Source organism: Orcinus orca, chromosome X (assembly GCF_937001465.1).
Source record: "Orcinus orca chromosome X, mOrcOrc1.1, whole genome shotgun sequence".
NCBI classification, from domain to species: Eukaryota; Metazoa; Chordata; class Mammalia; order Artiodactyla; family Delphinidae; genus Orcinus; species Orcinus orca.
The window spans coordinates 41,799,529-41,806,478 of record NC_064580.1 but is presented as its reverse complement, the minus strand read 5'-3'; positions in this window follow the sequence as shown (position 1 = coordinate 41,806,478).

Sequence of the window (6,950 nt, the reverse complement as noted above, 5' to 3'; positions counted from 1 at the left end):
TAAAATTTTGCCCACAAAGAAAAGTTGAGGCTCAGATTGTTTCACTGGTGAATTCTATGTAATATGTAAAGAAGAATTAACATTGATTCTCACAAACTTTTGTAGAAAACAGAGAAGGGAACACTTCCCAATTCATTCTATGAGACCAGTATTACCCTGATACCCAAACCTGATAAGGATAGCACAAGAAAAAAGTAAACAATACTGACTGATAACCTTCATGAACATAGATACAGTAATCCTCAACAAAATATTAGCAAACCAAATCCAACAGCATATTAAAAAGATTATACACCATTACCAAGTGGAATTTATTTCAAGAATGCAAGATTGACTTTATCATCTCAAAATCAATTTGTATAATAAATTGTATTAGCAAGTAATGGATTAAAAATGCATGAATCATCTCAATAGATACAGAAAAAACATTTAATAAAATCTAACATTCAAGATAAAAACACAAACCAAAACCTGTCAGCAAACTAGTAATAAGCAGGGACTTCTCAATTAGATAAATGGCATCTATGAAAAACCTACAGCTAAAATCCTATGTAATAATGAAAGACTGAATGCTTTCCCTAAATTGGGAAAAAGGCAAGATGTTTACTCTTGCCACTTTTATTCAACATTGAACTGTATGTTCTAGCCAATGCAACAAGAGGAAAAATTAAAGGTATCAAGATTGGAAAGAAAGAAGTAAAACTATCTTTCTTTGCAGATTATAGGACCCTGTATGTAAGAAAATCCTACGGGAATCTACAAAAAGCAATTACTAGATCTAATAAACAAGGTGAACAAGGTTGTGGGACACAAGATTGATACACAAAAATCAATTGTATTTTTATATACTAGCAATGAACCATCTGAAAATGAAATTTAAGGGAAGGATTCCATCCACGCTAGCACCAAAGACAATAAAATACTCAGGAATCAATGTAACAAAAGAAATGCAAGACTTGTACACCGAAAATACAAAATATTGCTGAGGAATTAAAGAAGATCTAAGTAAATGGAGAGACAGTCCATGTTCATAGATTAGAAAACCAAATTCTGTTAGCTAGATCTATAGATTCAACTCAATCCTTACAAAAATCCTAACCGGCTTCCCCCTGCCTCCCAGAAATTTACAAGTTGATCCTAAAATGGCCCAGAATAGCAAAAGGATTTTTGAGAAAGAAGAACAAAGTTGAAGGACTTTCACTTCTTCATTTCAAAAACTTACTAAAAAGCTACAGTAATCAAGACAGTGTGGTACAGGCAGACAGTGGTACAGAATCAAGACTCCAGAAATAAACCCTTATATTTATGGTCAGTAGATTTTTGACAATTGAAATGCCAAACCCAATAATGCCAAGAGAGAAGAGGAGACCAAGATGGTGGAGAAGGAGGAGGTGGAACTCAACTCCTCCTATGAACACATCAAAAATACATCCACATGTGGAACAATTTTCCCTGAAAACTAACAGGAGACTGGCAGAACTACTCCTGTACAGCCAAGGCTGTAAGAAAGATCCACACAGAATCGGATAGGAAGAGAAGAGAAGTGATTAGGGTGGGACCTGTGCCCCTAGGAGGGGACTCAGAAGAGGAGGGGGATTACACAGGTAGAGATCCTCCCTGGGGAGTGGTGGTTTGAGCCACAGATTGGGTGCCTCAGCCCTTGGGTCTGACACTGGGAAGATGAGTCCCCTTGGCTGGTTGGAGGGTCAGTGGGACTAACAGGAGGGCTGTGGGAAGCCTGGACTTCACTCATGAAGAGTGAGCACACATTTACTCCTGAAACAGGGTAGAGAGGGCAGATTGAATCTTCATGGGTCACTGGCCAGTTTCCCCCACCACCCTGGTGTGCACCCCAGTCTGAGCTGAGTGACAGCTTCATGGCACAGCTCCACACTGGGGCAAGGACTGCTGCAGCCGAGGATAAAGGTGGCCCAGTCCCAGAGGAGCATCTGAGCAGGGCAGGGGCAGCCATTACTGGTGCTTACACAGGCAGGGCATCAAAAGCGGTCAGGGTCACTGACTGTGGCTTGACTCCCACAGCCTGCACCCCAACCCATGCCCAGCACCTGCATCAACTCCTGCCCCAGCGCTGCTCCCCTCTGGGGCGAGGGTGCTGGTGCTGGGAATGGGGAGAGCACACACTTAAAGGGAATGGAGCCAGCTGGGACTCAACCCTCAGGGTTTCTACTCCAGCAACTTGAGATCCAGTCCCAACCCAGAAAGGGCAGGGATGGCCACTGAGCAGAGGAGAACCCTCAGCTCACACCTGGCTCAGCCCCTAGCCCCTCAATCTCCAGCCCTACCTCCTATCAAGGTGATAACTGCCTGCACACCCTGGGGAAAGATGTGACTTGTGTTCGTGTCAGATCCAGTTCCTCCTTCAAAGCCACAGGACACATGCAAGCAGTATAGTGTTGCTGCCACACAAGGACACCCCTTCAAGACCGCAATAGGTAACTGTTTCACTTACTTTCATAGAGACAGAGAAAGTTAAGCAAAATGTGAAGACAGAGGAATTTGTTTCAATTGAAAGAGCAAGAGAAAACCCCTGAAAAAAGCAACTAATGAAACAGAAATAAACAATTTACCAGAACAAGAATTCAAAACATTAGTAGTAATAATGTTAACTGAATTAGGGAAAAGAATAGATGAACACAATGACAATTTTAACACGGAAATAGAAAATATTAAAATGATCCAGTCAGAACTGAAGAATTCAATAACTGAAATGAAAAACACACTAGAAGGAATTAACAGCAGACTAGGTTATATAGAAGAACACATAAGTGATCTGAAAGATAGGATAATAGAAATCACCCAATCAGAACAGCAAAAAGAAAAGCAAATAAAAAAATTAGAAAGGGATCTTTGGACAATATTAAGCATACCAACATTTGCATTATAGGGGTCCCAGAAGGAGAAGAGAAGAGAAGGAGGTAAAAAATGTGCTTGATGAAATTATGGCTGAAAACTTTCCAAAAAAGAAGAAGGAAACAGATATCCAGGTATAGGAAGCAGAGAGTCCCAAACAAGATGAACCCAAACAGACCTACACCAAGACATAATTAAAATGGCAAAAGCTAAACATAGAGAATTCTAAAGGCAGCAAGAGAAAAACAAAGAGTAATATACAAGGGAACCCCTGTAAGGCAATTGCCTGATTTTTCTGCAGAAACGTTGCAGGCTAGAAGTGAGTCACATAATATATTCAAAGTGCTGAAGGGAAAAACCTGCAACCTAAGATACTCTACCCAGCAAGATTATCATTTAGAATTGAAGGAGAGATAAAGAACTTCTCAGACAAGCAAAAGCGAAAAGAGTTCATCAACACTAAACTGACCCTAAAAGAAATGGTAAAGGGTCTTCTCCAAGTGGAAAAGAAAAGGCTATAACAAGAAGTATCTATAGGAAAAGAAATATCGCACTAGTAAAGACAAATATATGTTAAAGGCTGAAGATCAACCAGTTATATAAGCTAGTACAAACATTAAAAGACAAAAATTGTAAAACAACTATAACTACAATAATGAGTAAGGGGATGAACATGAAGATGTAATATAGGACATCAAAAACACAAAATGTGTCAGAGGAGAGGAAAAATGCAGATCTTTTAGAATGTATTTGAATTTAAATGACTACCAGTGTAAAACTAGTAGATATAGTTATAAGTCAACATATATGAACCCCATGGTAACCACAAATCAAAAACCTAGAGTAGATACATAAAAACTAAAGAGAAAGGAACTCAAGCATACCACTAAAGGAAATCATCAAACCACAAATGAATAAACTAGAAGACTTAGAAAAGAACAGAGAAGAACTACAAAACAACAAGAAAACGAGTAACAAAATGGCAATAAGAACATACCTATCAATAATCACTTTAAATGTCAATGGACTAAATGTCCCAATCAAAAGACATAGGGTGGCTGATTGGATTAAAAAAAAACAAGACCCATCTATATGCTGCTTACAAGAGACTTACTTCAGAGCTAAAGACACACAGAGACTGAAAGAGAGGGAATGGGAAAAGGTATTTCATGCAAATGCAAATGACAAGAAAGCAGGTGTAGCAATACTCAGACAAAATAGACCTTAACACAAAGTCTATAACAAAAGACAAAGAAGAACATTATATAGTGATAAAGGGGTAAATATTAGAAGAAGATCTAACGCTCATTAACATATATGCACCTATTACAGGAACACCTAAATACGTAAAGCAAATATTAAGAGACATAAAGAAAAAAAAAAAAAGAGACATAAAGGAAGAAATTGACAATAACACAATAATACTAGGGTACTTAACACTCTATGCATATCAGTAGACATATCATCCAGACAGAAAATCAATAAAGAAACAGTAGTCTTTTAAGACATATTAGACCAGTTGGACTTAATAGATATTTACAGGACATTCCATCCAAAAACAGCAGAATGCACATTCTTTTCAAGTCCACATGGAACCTTCTCCAGGATAGATCACATACTGGGGCACAAAACAAGTCTCAACAAATTTAAGAGGTTAGAAATCATACCAAACATTCTTTCTGACCACAACAGCGTGAAATCAGAAATCAATTACAGGAAGAATAGTGGGAAAAGCACAAACATGTGGAGACTAAACAACATGCTACTAAGAAACCAATGGGTTGGGCTTCCCTGGTGGCACAGTGGTTGAGGGTCCACCTGCTGATGCAGGGCACGCGGGTTCATGCCCCGCTCTGGGAGGATCCCACATGCCGCGGAGCGGCTGGGCCCGTGAGCCATGGCCGCTGGGCCTGCGCATCTGGAGCCTGTGCTCCGCAACGGGAGAGGCTGCAGCAGTGAGAGGCCTGTGTACCGCAAAAAAAAACCCCAAAAAACAAACAAAAAAAATGGGTCAATAAGGAAGTCAAAGAGGAAATCAGAAAATACCTTGAGACAAATGAAAATGGAAACACAATTTTCCTAAATCTATGGGATTCAGCAAAAGCAGTTCTAAGAGGGAAGTTTATAGTGATATAAGCCTACCTCAAGAAACAAAAATCTCAAATAGACACTCTAACCAACCATCTAAAGGAATTAGAAAAAGAAGAACAAAGCCCAAAGTCAGTAGAAGGAAGGAAATAATAAGGATAAGAGAGGAAATAAATAAAATAGAGATCAAAAAACAATAGAAAAGATCAATGAAACCAAGAGCTGTTTTTTTTGAAAAGGTAAATAAAATTGATAAATCTTGTCAGGCTCATCAAGAAAAAAAGAGGACCCAAGTAAAATGAGAAATGAAAGAGGAGAAATAATAATCAATATCATAGAGATACAGAAAATAATAAGAGAAATTATGAACGGGTATATGTCAATAAATTGGACAACCTAGAAGACATGGAAAAATTTCTAGAAACATAAAATTTTCCAAGGCTGAATCAAGAAGAAATAGACAATCTGAACAGACTTATCTCTAATAATGAAATTGAATTTGTAATAAACTCCCAGCAAGCAGAAGTCCAGGACTGGATGGCTTCACAGGGGAATTCTACCAAACATATAAAGAAGAGCTAATACCTGTCTTTCTCGAACTATTCCAAAAAATTGAAGAGGATTGAATACTCCCAAATTCATTCTATGAGGCCATTATTACTCTGATACCAAAAACAGATAAAGACACTACAAAAAAAGGAAATTACAGGCCAATATGAATTAGATGCAAAATCCTCAAAAAGCTATTAGCAAACTGAATTTGACAATGTATAAAAAGGATCATACACCATGATCATGTGGGATTTATTCCAGGGAGTTTCAATATTTGTCTACAAATAACAAATGTTGGCGAGGATGAGGAGAAAAGGGAACACTTGTACACCTATAGTGGGAATGTAAATTGTTGCAGCCACTATGGAAAACGAGTGTGGAGGTTCCTCAAAAAACTAAATATAGAATTACCATATGATCCAGCAATTCCACTGCTGGGTATATATCTGAAAAAAACCCCAAAAACACTAATTCAAAAAGATGCATCACCCTAACAGTCATAGCAGCACTATTTACAATAGCCAAGATATGGAAGCAATCCAAGTGTCCATCAACTGATGAATGGCTAAAGAAGATGTGGTACATATATGCAATGGAATATTACTCAGGCATAAAAATGAATAAAATTCCGCTACTTGCATCAGTGTGGATGGACCTAGAAGATATTATGCTTAGTGAAATAAGTCAGATGGAAAAATACAAATACTTTATGTTATCACTTATATGTGGAATCTAAAAACTAGGGACTTCCCTGATGGCGCAGTGGTTAAGAATCTGCCTAACAATGCAGGGGACACGGGTTCGAGCCCTGGTCCAGAAAGATCCCACATGCTGCGGAGCAATGAAGCCCGTACGCCACAACTACTGAGCCTGCACTCTAGAGCCCGTGTGCCACAACTACTGAAGCCCGTGCGCCTAGAGCCTGTGCTCTGCAACAAGAGAAGCCACTGCAATGAGAAGCTCGCGCACCACAACGAAGAGTAGCCCCCTCTCTCCACAACTAGAGAAAGCCTGCGCACAGCAACGAAGACCCAATGCAGCCAAAAATAAAAAAAAGTAAAATAAAAAAACAAACGAATGTATATAACAAAATAGAAACAGACTGACACGTAGAGGACAAACTAATGGTTACCAATGGGGAGAGGTAAGGGGGGAAGGGGTAAAATAGGGATATGGGATTAAGAGATGCAAACTACCATGTATAGAATAAATAAGCATCAAGGATATATTGAACAGCACAGGGAAATATAGCCATTATTTTGTAATAACTTTAAATGAAGTATAATCTATAAAAAAACTGAATCACTATGCTGTACACCTGAGACTAATATAATATTGAAATCAACTATACTTCAGAAGAAAACAGTGCCAAGACAATTCAATGGAGAAAGGGTAGTCTTTTCAACAGATGGTGCTGGGATAATTGGATATCCATATGT